General features: G+C 35.1%; 1 long non-coding RNA gene and 1 pseudogene across 1 annotated transcript in view; one reads left to right on the top strand and one right to left on the bottom strand.

Annotated features, from left to right (window-relative positions):
- Positions 1–10,467, bottom strand: part of LOC145792781 (uncharacterized) — a 120,292-nt gene extending 109,825 nt beyond the window's left edge. Inside the window, exon 1 of the long non-coding RNA XR_014332677.1 lies at positions 9,614–10,467. This is a non-coding gene — a long non-coding RNA (uncharacterized LOC145792781). The remainder of the gene's footprint in view (positions 1–9,613) is intronic.
- On the top strand, positions 7,422–8,536 carry LOC145792779 (ubiquitin receptor RAD23b pseudogene; annotated as a pseudogene).
- Positions 10,468–13,457: the final 2,990 nt, after the last annotated feature.

The following is a 13,457-nucleotide window of genomic DNA, read 5'->3' as shown; positions in this document are numbered from 1 at the left end:
AAAGTCAGATCAAAAAGATCAGAAGATCAGCAGAAGCTTGCAAAGCTAGAACAAAAGTACCCCTCGAACTAGGGGCAAAGATATCAGACATGCTCGAAGAGCTGAAGATGAGTCCTCTTGCAAATCAACAGCCACTCTCCTGGATACGGATGGCTTCGAAACCCTATAACCATTTGGCATGGACCAAGCTACACTTTTACCCTTGAGAGGCTCGCTGGGCCGAAAACCCGGAAGGGCGACCCAGGCAAAAGTTAGAGAAAGAAAAAAAAGAAAAAGAACAAAAAAGAAAAAAGAAGAAAAAGAAAAGAAAAGAAAAAAAAAAGAAAGAAAAAAATGCAAAAAAAAAAAAAAAGAAAAGAAAAGAAAAGAAAAGAATATCAAAAAAAAAAAGAAGAAAAGAATTGAAAAGAGAAAGAAAGAAGAACAAAGCTTGCAAGGTCGAAAACCCGCAACGGGCGCCTTGGCAAAAGTTAGAGCCTAAAAAGGAGAGGTTAATACCCGAGTGTACCTTAACCCCGAACTACGTGAGGCTTGATTCCCATTTTTGGGATACGTAGGCAACTTCATTCTGAAGTCCAACCATAAACACTTCCAATTCGATTGTGTCCATGCGATGGTTCTGGTCATCTTTGTCTTCTCTATATCTGAGGATTTGGTTGTGTTCGTCACTCTGAGGACTGCCTACAATGCGCTGCGGTGCCATCCAAACAAGGGACAACTTTCCGTTGCCATTCAAAACGCCGCAGTGTCATTTCAAACAAGGGGCAACTTTCCGTTGCCATGCAGTGTCCTTCAGACAATGGGCAATTTTCCATTGCCATGGATCCGAGGTTGCGCATCTCAAGGGTAGGTTCCATGCTCGTTCAGCAGTGGCCATTTGCAAAATAGTTTTTGAGAATTTTTACTGAGGTTGACTAACCTTCTCGAATAGTGAAATATAGGTATATTTTATTCACATTTCACATTCTTTTTCCATTTTTCTTTCCAAATCCGTCAACCAAACACAGCGTTACACTATAGTTTGTCGTACATTAAATTGCTAATAACAATTCCATTGAAGGAAATTTAAGATATTTGTTTAGAGTATGAATATTTAATGTAACTTTTATTTATAATTTATGAAACAAAAATAATTTGAGTAAAAAAACTAATTATAAATTAATTAAAGAAAAAATATTTTTAACTTTTGTGTTTATATAATGATTTTTTAATTTACCAAAAATCGTAGTGAGATAGTGTCATGAGAAAGTGAGACATGGAAATAAGGATTCAACAGTATTACAATTATAATAATTGTTTGATTTGAGTGTTTTTATTTTCGTATTTTTTTATTTTTAGTGAATATTTTTAAAATTTTAAACATTCTTTTTTACTTTTTTAGATGCACCTTATTTAGATGTATCTAAAAAGTAAAAAATTTGTAAAAAAATATTTTAAAAAATTAATAAATACATAAAAATACAAAAAAAGGTACTAAATTCTCGTATTTTTGATATTTAGTAAATTTTAAAAAGTTTTTTTCATAAATTTTTTACTTTTTTGGTATATTTATGTTAAATATGTCTAAAAAGTAAAAAAAAAAATGCTTAAAATATTAAAAAAATTCAATAAAAACAAAAAAAAAATACAAAAAATAAGAAAATAAAATTTTTTAAAAAGTATTTTTGAAAAAATAGAGCCAAACAAAGTATTATTTCAGAGAATAATATCACAATCTAACACATGTTATTCTCTTCTCAAAGGTTATATATCCCCTCATGTAAAATAAAGTTTTTTCTTTAACATATCGATGATAATAAAAATAACAAAATTTTAAAGGGTTAAATAAAAAACCAAACAACAAATTATAAATAACAAAACATAAAATCGTTGAATAATATCATCATCTAACACATGTTATTCTCTTCTCAAAGATTATATATTCCCTCGTGTAAAATGAAGTTTTTTCTTTAACATATCGAAGAAAATAAAAATAACAAAATTTTAAAGGATTAAATAAATAACCAAACAATAAATTATAAATAACAAAAAATAAAATTATTAAAAAATTAGTTAAAATTCAAAAAAAATTATCGATCTTCTTATAAATATTATTTGAAAAATTAGATGTGAATCAAACCAAGTAAGATCCTCTTCCCTCTCTATCTTTCTCAAAATAACCAATGTCTAATCAAATAAAGGGCTTAGAATCTTTGTCATCATTAGTACTTAAAACAAAACAGCAATGGTAGAGACCACTAAAAAATTTCATCACTAATAGCTCTAATGAGTTGGAAAATGTAAAAAATAAAAGAAAAAAGAAAAAACACAAGAGATAACCATCACATCAAAGAGAGAGCCACCTCATTAGTGCTCCTCTAGTGCTCCTTTTTTAGTGCTCCCAAGCATTAATCAAAACAAAAACCAGTATATAATAATTATTATATAAAATTAGGAGGGGATATTATAAGAATCTTGATTCCCTCATGTAAAATGGAATTCTAACTGAACATCACTTGCTATGTCCATGCACTCATCAATGTCGAATTAATCAACAGACAAGACTCAAATTCTTGGGAACACACCATGTATGGTTTGAATTTTAGAATTTATTTTTATAATTTTTTTCTAAAAATTTAAATATTAATTTGGTAAAAAAATAAAAAATTTAAAAATACTCATCATTTTGTATAGTTTTATTTTTTTTTGAAAGATATAAATAATTTTTTAAAATTCAGCAATATCTTTTTGATATTTATTTTTATCAAACTAGTTATTATTTTTATTTTTAAAAAATTCAAAAAATAGTTTCAAAAAAATCAAACCATCCATGTGTTTTACTTGATTATATATATAGTGTTGGTGAAAATACCAGAAAAAATTATACTTTATTGATAAACGATGCAAAGAAAATGAGATACAAATAGATCAAGTTAAGGCACGGATATCTCGTTTTCTTTAAGGAGATCAAGCCCACTGCGGTAGGAAGAACCCAAATACCGATGCAGCAGTCACAAAACTATGACTTGTCCCCTCCAGGATACAACAACCCGACCACTTGTCATATGGTTCAGGCCAACTCTGCGCAAGCTGGTTAACCCAAAGCTCCACCAAGAAAAACACCCTTCTTTACTAGTAATCTCTTTTATATAGAAAATAGTTGGTGTGTGTTGGTGTAGAAAAGAGTAGATGAGAGAAACTATTTATAGGGCACTAGGACCTTACAAATTACATCAAAAATAAAGATGATCATTAAACTAGAGAAAATGGAGTAACTCCAAAACTAACTCACTACCAAATTCATAAATTCTAATTACTCTCTATTCATGAACAAGATAAAAGGTTACCAAAATAATGAAACTCCATTCATGAACAAGATAAGAGGTTACTAAAGTACTAAAACTCTATTCATGAACAAGACATGAATAAATAAATAAAACATATTAAAAAGGACCAAGATATAGCATCACAAGAAAAAAAGAAGAAAAACTCGAGCATTGTTTTCTCACGGGTTTGTGAGCCAAGGGAGGTTAAGGCAGGTTGATATCATTTTTATTTTTATTTTTGTTTGGTGAATTGTTTCAAAAAATTATTTCAGTAAATTTATTTATTTATTTATTTTGAAAACCATCCATTTTGTAAAGAATCGTGAAAATGTTTTAACAACTGTTTTCACACCAAAAAATAAAAAAATAAAAAGAAGATGAATGTTTATAAAATTTTTATTATTTTTGTTTCTAACAACATGAAAAATAAAAACAAAAATAGGAAAGATGGCAACATTAACCACTCAAAAACACAGATTCATCACCGGAACACCACCATCATAAATTAAAAGAAATGAAAAAATATATCTATATCTATATATTATACAGAGAAAACAACAACTACTAACCATAATTACCCAAATCAACCAAGGAAAAACATTTGGTTGAAGGACATAACATGAAAAAAAAGAAGAAAAAAAAGAGAGAGAATATAAATCAACTAATCATACATAGAAGATTGTGATATGTATAATATGTGGGTCAGGATTCTGAATTTCCCTCTGACGTATAGGAGCTTAGAGGGGTTGTTGAGGCTGAGCTTCCACTTCCACCACCGCCACTGCCACTGCCACCGCCTATCTTTCTTCCTAGCCCGACAACTGATGCCACCTTCCTTGCCATGACACCAAACATCTTGGCTTTGATCTTCCCTCTCCTTGGAGGCACTTCAACAATTTTTCTATCTGCCATCTTGGTGTCTTCAATTTCCCTTGATCAAAAGCAGAGTGAGAAACAGAGTTTGAAGGAAATTTAACTCTGCTTCTTTAAAAAATGAAGGTGAGAGAAAGTTTTTTTTTGTTGTAATGACTATAAAAGGGCAACTTGGAGATGACATATATACTGTTAGATAAGAATAAAACCAAGTCAAAATGATTCACACATAGTGTGAACATGACTTAAAAGAAACCAATATTTTCAAATGTTGATTGGTGATCAAGTATCAAAACACCCTCTTGTACAGCTGTTTTTCTCTTAGTTATTTATTTTTTTAAATTTATTATTAGACTTGTATTAGTAGAGCACAAAATAACAATGACTTCTAAGGCTAACATTGAATTTTCAATAAGGGTCATCTAACGCTTTGCAACTATAAGTCAAAGGCATAACAATGACTGATTAGGGCACTCCACAGTGTCAAGAATCAATATTACTATCTTTTATAAAAGTAAGAATTTTGCTAGGAAAAGAAGAGCAATATAAAGCCTCAAGGTTGTTTTTGCCTGGGGATTAAGTTATGAGAATGGACTCTGTATTTTGATTAATTTTAAGTCTCCTTATTTGAATATAAAAATGAAATTTTGAATTGACAGTTTCACCATGTATGATTGGGGGATTATTGAGTTTCATAGAGGGATGAGATATCAAATGTATTTTCTTTTCTTTTTTTAGATTGGATCAAATGAAAAATTAAAGGGAGTGGATTAGAGGGTTAGAAGATCAAAATATTCTCCAACTATGGTTATTACACTGCGTGATCCATATCTAATATTTTTGAGCAAACCTGAGATAGAATAAGATTATACTAAACCTCCTTCTAATCAAACTTTTTTTTTTTTTTTTTTTAAAAAAAATTGAGATAGAAGAAATAATACCAAGAAACTAATAATCTCATATAATTTAGAAATAGTGTCAAGACTTTTGGTAAGTCAATCCTTTACCAAGCTTGGTAATGGAACACTTATATGTTTCTGGAAGAAGAGGTGAACTCTAGATGGTTAAAGTCAACAACCACAATATGAAAAGCAAACCCACTAGCTTTCCTTGTGATTTCTTGGTTCATGCATATACAGGAATGGACTCTTTTTCATGCAAAAGTTCACACTCAATTTTCCAATCCAAACAAGTTTGAAAAATGTTTGGAAGAAACATTGATATGAAAATTCTTAAGATTTGTAAAAAAGATGTGATGAAGTGGCAAGCTAATCTCACATCCATTTCTATTGATATATGTTATTCAAAAGATACATAAATAATTACTTAATTAAGAATAGTACAATAAAACAGATAAAGATAACTAGTAATGGTAAAATCTAAAGTGAAAAAAACCAAGTATAAAAAATTGAAGTTCATAGTCAAACTTTGAAACATCACTGTGATTTAAAACTCTTATTTTTTTGTAATTAATGTGTTTTTGATTGTACGATGTGATGAAAATTTCAAAATACGATAATTTTAATTGTATTAAAAGTGTATTAAATATAATACAACAAATTTTGAATATTGAGCATCTTGTCCAATCTTTACTTAACCTTGTAGAGTGTAGTTGAGGGGCATCGACCACACATTGGTTTTTTTTTTTTTTTTTTTTTTTGCGGTACATTAAAGGAATTCATATTAAGTCTACTACATAAGAGGGAGGAGGAAATGTGTGTGTTGTCAGTTAAAATAAACCCCCAACCTCACATGAGAGCCTAGCCATTGGGCTTCATGGGCTAGCTCAACTACATTTTGACTTGGATGAGGTTCTTTTAAAAACTCAAAAGGGCCTCACTTCCACTTTTATTACATTGGGCTCTCAACTTGATCTATTCAAGTTTTGCAAATTTCAACATTAAATTTAGTCCAAGTATAACATAAAACCTTCATGCATTGAACAATTGCACTAAGGAATTAATCATCCAAAAAAAAAAAAAAAAGGATGGGAGCTATTAAGGGAAACTGATAAATATAGGCAAATCTCAATCCTTGTTTAAAAGAAACTAAAGTACTTACAAAGAAACACATTTTAGTGATTTTACAATTAAATGCCTTTAATAATTTATAATCTCTTTACACTTAAATATAAAAACTTACCGTAAATAAACCTTAATTTTAAGTCAAAGAAACTTGGAGTAGGAATGGTTGTTGTGCCTCCCTTAAAACAATTGTGCAATTGATGGGTCTCATTTCAGGCCTATTTTAATGATCCAAACTATTTACCTTTTAGGATACATCGAGTAGAATATACCTAAAAAATCAAGTTGATCAGACATTGATAGCATTTTTATCGAATTGCATTTATATTTAGTTTTATATTTCAAATTATATTTGCCAATTATTTTTTTAGATACAAATGTGTGAGACCCAAAAAATTCTCTCACAACATGGATTGTAAAGATCCAACGAAGAAATGAGTTTTATCCCTTAGATCTACAAAGATGAGCATGGTCGATGTCACCCAATTGGAGTTGCCGGCCGGAGACATTCCGATAATAAAGTTAACAACTTGAATCAAATAGAGAATATGAAGAATAGAAGAGAGTCAGTGTGTTGTGTGGTGTAGAGATATGAGACATCCCTATCTTTCATGGGGAAGCCTTCCTTTTATAGATGGGGCTTGATATTTGTTTGATGGGCCTCCTCATTTGGGCTAGATCCAAATGAGTTGATATTTTTCTTGACTCCCACAAAATGCAATTCGATAAAAGGACTATTGATGTCCGTTCAATTTTATTTTTTACAAATAAATTCTACTCAATATATTTTAAAATGTGAATGATTCAAATCATCAAAATGAGACTGAAAATGAGACCCATCAGTCACCACCCCAATTCCGTGAAACTTGGCTTATCTTTAAATATTGAATCCGTTCAAGAAAAAGTAGTTTTTATTCTCATTCTCATCAAAAAAAATTGTCTTAAAGTTTTCAATCGTAAAAATTTTCTACTTAAATATTTCAATACTATAAAATGGTTATAGAATGTTAAAATCCACCTACTCTCCACCTACTTCACCCACTTAAACCCACTCCACTAAACCTAACCCACTACACCACTACCACCTCACCTACTCCACTAAACCTAACCCACTACACCACTACCACCTCCACTTCACCTACTCCTTACCTACTACACACTCACCCTCTTCTATATATAGGAATCATGAATCATTGTAATAGATATCAACTACAACATCAATATACAACAATCAATAATACAATCATTTCTCTTTATACATTAAATTTCTACATGGTATCAGAGCAAGGTTAAGCTCTTGGTGCTCTTCGCCTTCTGGCGGGCGGCAACTTTGCCTTAACCGCCCGCCAGACCTCAACCAATTAAAACCTACCAAAACCTCCAACCACTGCAGCAACTCAAACCACTGCTAGCTCGAATTGACGCCAACTCTTCTCGCCAAGATGAAGCTTACTGTAAAGACTCTCAAAGGCAGCCACTTCAAAATTAGGGTTCAACCCACTGACACCATCATGGCGGTTAAGAAAAATATTGAAGATGTGCAAGGAAAAGACAATTATCCATGTGGACAGCAATTATTGATTCACAATGGAAAGGTTTTGAAAGATGAAAGTACTCTGGCAGAGAACAAGGTCTCTGAAGATGGTTTTCTTGTTGTCATGCTTAGCAAGAGTAAAACTTTGGGCTCAAGTGGGACCTCATCCACCCAGCCTGGATCTACAACTCAACCAATTTCTAATCCTACTTCTGCACCTGAAGCTCCTGTACAAGCACCGGCCCCAGAAATCACCTCGTCTGGTTCCAATGTGGCAACAGCTAATGCTCCTTCTGATACGTATGGTCAGGCTGCTTCCATTTTGGTTGCTGGTTCTAACCTTGAGCAGACCATTCAACAAATAATGGATATAGGTGGTGGCAACTGGGACAAAGAAATAGTTACCCGTGCACTTCGAGCTGCTTACAACAATCCAGAGCGAGCTGTGGATTACTTGTATTCAGGTATTCCAGAAGCAGCGGAAGTTGCAGTGCCAGTGGCTCATTTGCCTGTGAATCAGGCAACTTCTGAGGGGGCTGAAACACGTGCAGCAGCAGCTGCACCCATCTTTGGAGCACCTAATTCATCTCCTTTTGATTCTCTCTCTCTGCTCTCTTTGATCCCTGAAAGTGTCAATTTGGGTTTTCATTCACATTCTCTCTCTCTCATCTTTCCACTTTCAAACCCACAATCCTTTTTTTTAATCAACCCACTACCTCACTTTCTTTAAACCCCACTTTCACTCACACTCACATGGGCTTGTCCCATTCTCCTCTCATCTTTTCAACTTTTTTTCCAAAGTATTTGATCTGCCCAAGACGTGGCACAACACTTTATTTTATATATTATTATTATTCTTATTATTTCAAAAAAAAAAAAAAAAAAAAAAGGGCAGAATTGCACACCAAACCTTCCCTTATTTTATTCATGTCGGGCCTCACCCCGATCACCATTTTACATAAAAAAAAAAAAAAAAAAAAAACCCAAACACCCACACACACAGGCGGGATTTTTCTTCTCTACTCTGCCGCCTGTCTTTTCTTCTTGCCTCCGTCCTGGACGGCCCTTGACGGTGTTGCCTCCGTGCTTCCTAGACCACCAAGCAAGTTTCCTCCTCCCTGCTCCTCCACTGCAGCATATGGTGGACCTCCAAATCGGAACATCACGGTGGCCTTCCGCTTCAGCTCCTTGTTTTCTGCCTTTAGCACACTTATCTCTGCTCGCGCATCCTTATACATGCGTTGGAGCAGAGCCAGCTGGGAGTTTAACTGTTGCACTTCATTTGTCCTGCTCTGCAGCCGGTGCGACAAGTTTGTGACCGCCGTCATGGTTTCCACACATGACTTCAGAGTATACTGATTGGCCTCAATATCAGTTTGCACCGCCATTTTTTGCTCCACCGACCGCATCGGAAAGTTCAAAGGAGCAAACCCAGAAGTGTTTGGTTGGGGTTCACTGGCCACCGTACCAGTTATTTCTCTTCTGGACTCGTTCAGTTCTGGAAAGAGCGTAAGCAGACCACGGGAAGAGGAGGCCATGTTCTGGGTAGCTGGACGGGAAGAAGAGGCCATGTTATGGTTGCTGAGTGTTTCAGAGAAGGGTTGGTTACAGAATGTTACAGAGAACGAAGAGGTTTCAACTGGTTTGTTATGCTTCCAAGCCTCAGACTTCGCTTTGGTTTATAAAGACAGAGACGACGAGGCCGACACGCGCTCTGTCAATCACGTGCATCGCCGCGTGTCAGGCGCCCCTTTTGATGGCTCGACGCTTTCTGTCGGGCACGTCTTTTGATGAAGTGGGCGCGTCTTTTGATGGCACATCTTTTTATGAATTGGGCACGCCTTTTGATGGCACGCCTTTTTATGGATTGGGCACACCTTTTGAGGGTGCGACTCTTTAAGGGTCCGACAAGACTCTGTAAACTGTCCCGACATTGATTCCGGTTAGCTCCTTCATGGGTCCGACAAGACTCTGTAAACTGTCCCGACATTGATTCCGGTTAGCTCCTTTATGGGTCCGACAAGACTCTGTAAACTGTCCCGACATTGATTCCGGTTAGCTCCTTTATGGGTCCGACAAGACTCTGTAAACTGTCCCGACAGTAATTCCGCTTAGTTTCTACAAGGGTCCAGCAAGACTCCGTAAACTGTCACCACAACTGTCACAACATTGTCTGCTACAACGGTCCGACATGACCCCATAAACTGTCTTCTACATCGGTCTGACACCGCCATCCAGTGTCCTCTACACCGTTATGACACCACCATACAGTGTCCTCTACATGGTTATGACACCCCCATACAGTGTCCTCTACAACGTTATGACACCACCATCCAGTGTCTTCACCAATGGTCTGACACGACCATACAGTGTCTCTTATCCTCTTTTATTTTTATGTATTTTCTTGTTTTGTTACTCTCTCCAAACTCAAGTTGGTTAGTTCCTATCCGCCTTGAGTTTGCGGGGGGCTGTTAAAATCCACCTACTCTCCACCTACTTCACCCACTTAAACCTACTCCACTAAACCTAACCCACTACACCACTACCACCTCACCTACTCCACTAAAACTAACCCACTACACCACTACCACCTCCACTTCACCTACTCCTTACCTACTACACACTCACCCTCTTCTATATATAGGAATCATGAATCATTGTAATAGATATCAACTACAACATCAATATACAACAATCAATAATACAATCATTTCTCTTTATACATTAAATTTCTACATAGAAAATTTTGAGTTTGATCAAATAGACACTCATTTTATTTTTTCCTTCAACAAATATCAAATTACCATAATTAAGGAGGAGATTACACATGGGATCACTACAAGAAAAGTGGGTATATGAGACGGAATTATTTGCGACGGCACACTTGCCGTCTCAAAAAGTCACTTTTTGCCACGGCAGAAAATGCCGTCTCAAAAAAGCAGAGTATTTGCGACGACACCATTTGTCGTCTCAAAAAAACAGAGCACTTGCGACGGCACAATTTGCCGTCTCAAAAAATGAGAGCATTTGCGACGGTATTTTCTGCCGTCGCAAATACTCTGCTTTTTTGAGACGGCAAATGGTGCCGTCGCAAATACTCTGCTTTTTGAGACGGTATTTTCTGCCGTCGCAAAAAGTGACTTTCGTGTTTTTTTTTTTAATTTTTAGTGAATACTTTTAAAATTTTAAATATTTTTTTTAGATACACCTTACCTAGATGTATCTAAAAAAATAAATTATGAAAAAATATTTTTAAAAATTAATAAATACATAAAAATACAAAAAAAATGTATTGAATTATTGTATTTTTGGTATTTAGTGAATTTTTAAAAGATTTTTTTTACAATTTTTTAAAATTTTTAGATGTATTTATGTTAAGTGTGTCTAAAAATTTAAAAAAATACTTAAAATATTTAAAAAATTCAGTAAAAACAATATAACACGGAAAACAAGAAAGTATAATTTTCTCAAAAGAGTTTTTGGAAAACTCTAACCTAGCATAGTGATTGTGGTTTTGAGACAGCTTCATATATATACAGTCACAAAATTCTATCGCAAAATTTTTTTTAAAAAAAATGTCTTCTTACTCTTTTAATATAACATTTCTCTTTTCATTCATTTTTTCATCTTCATGTCTCTCTGTCTCTATCTCTCTATCTTCTCTTTATCTCTTTTACTCATCACTCTTCTTTCTCTATCTGTCTGTTTCTCTCTCTCATTTTCTCTCTGTGTCTCTCGCCTATCTCTCTTCTCTCTATCTTTCTCATCTGTTTTCTCTCGCTCATCTCTCTTCTCTCTATCTCTCTCATTTCTTTTCTCTCTCTCTCTCTCTTATCTTTCTATCTCTCTCTATCTCTCTCGCTCATTTCTCTTCTCTCTCTGTCTCTCTCTTTTTCTGTGTCTCTCTCTCTCACTCATCTCTTTTTGTCTATCTCTCGCTCATCTCTTGTTTCTCTCTCTTTTTCTATCTTTCTCTCTATCTCTCTCTCTCTCTCTCTCCCTGTCTCTCTCTCACTCACCACCATTCTCTCTCTCTCTCTACTTGTTTATTTGTCTATTTCTCCCTCACTATGTTCGCCTTGCTCACTCTCTTACTCCCATCTTCTCTATTTATCGAGCTCCTTCTCGATTTATCGATCCACTATAAACGACGTCGTCTTACTCTTTTGAACATTTCTCTTTTCACCCATTTTTTCAGCTTCCTATCTCTCTGTCTTTGTCTATCTTCTCTTTCTCTCTCTTACTCATCACTCTTCTTTGTCTGTCTGTCTCTCCCTTTCTCTATATGTCTTTGTCTCTCTCTCACTCATCACTCTTCTCTGTCAGTCCGTCTCTCTCTTTCTCTCTATGTCTCTGTCTCTCTTCTCTTTCTCTTTCTCTTTCTCATTCATCACTCTTCTCTGTCCGTCTGTCTATCTCTCTCTCTCTCTTTTTCTCTGTGTCTCTCGTCTATCTCTATTCTTTCTATCTCTTTCATCTATCTTCTCTCTCTGTCTTTCTTCTCTGTCTCTTCTTTTTTTCCCTCTCGCTTTCTCGCTCATCTTTTTCTGTCTCTCTCTCGTTTATCTCTTTTCGCTCTTTTTTTTCTCTTTCTCTGTCTCTCTCTTTGTCTATATCTTTTCACCCATTTTTTCATCTTTTTCTCTCTCTTTTCTTTCTCTCTCTCATTCATCACTCTTCTCTCTCTGTCTGTCTATTCGTCTCTCTCTCTCTGTGTCTCTCATTCATCTATCTCTTCTCTCATCTCTTTTTTTTTCTCTCTCTCTGTGTCTCTCACTCATCTCTCTCTCTCTCTCACCACTCATCTCCTCTACCACCTTCACTACTACTGCAAATGCCATTTCACTACCACCACTACTACCACAGTCGCCATTTCACCTCTACGACTACCATTACTACTACCATCGCCACCACTCCACTACCACCACTACCACTATTGCCATTACTACTACTACTACAATTACCTCTCTTTCACCCCTGCTACTCCATCTACTCTACTACTACCATAACTTCACCACTAATCTCCTTCACCATCACCACCACCACCACCACCACCTTCACCACTACTGTCGGTTCCTCTTCTCTACCACAAAATATTACATCTCTTCTCTCTCTCACTCATCACTCTTCTCTGTCTGTCAGTCTTTGTCTTTGTCTCTTTCTCTTTCTCTTTCTCTCTTTGTCTCTCGCTCATCTCTCTTCTCTCTATCTCTCTTCTCTCTTGCTCATTTATCTTCTCTCTATCTCTCTCTCCGTCTCTCTCGCTCATCTTTCTTCTCTCTTCGTCTCTCTCGCTCATCTTTCTTCTCTCTTCGTCTCTCTTTTTTTCTATGTCTTTCTCTCGATCATCTCTTTTCGCTCTCTTTCTCTCTTTCTTTGTCTATCTCTCACTCATTTCTTGTTTCTCTCTATTTTTCTATATATCTCTCTATCTGTTTCTCTCTCTGTCTCCCTGTCTCTCTCTATATCTCTTTGTCTCTTTGTCTCTCTCTCACTTATCACTATTCTCTCTCTCTATCTCTCTTCTCTATCTGTCTCTCACTCATCTCTTTCTCACCACCCATCTTCTCTACCACATTCACCACTACTGCAAATGCCATTCCATTATTACCACTACTACCACTGCAAATGCCACATTGACCACAAAAAATTAACTTTATTTTAATGAAAAATATTATCCCTACTTCTACCAAATAAAAAAATAATAATAATTTTTTATTC

The sequence above is a fragment of the Camellia sinensis genome, chromosome 1 (assembly GCF_055761805.1).
Source record: "Camellia sinensis isolate YWXY chromosome 1, ASM5576180v1, whole genome shotgun sequence".
NCBI lineage: Eukaryota > Viridiplantae > Streptophyta > Magnoliopsida > Ericales > Theaceae > Camellia > Camellia sinensis.
The sequence above is the reverse complement of the archived record's forward strand: the minus strand, read 5'-3'. Positions and strand labels throughout refer to the sequence as shown.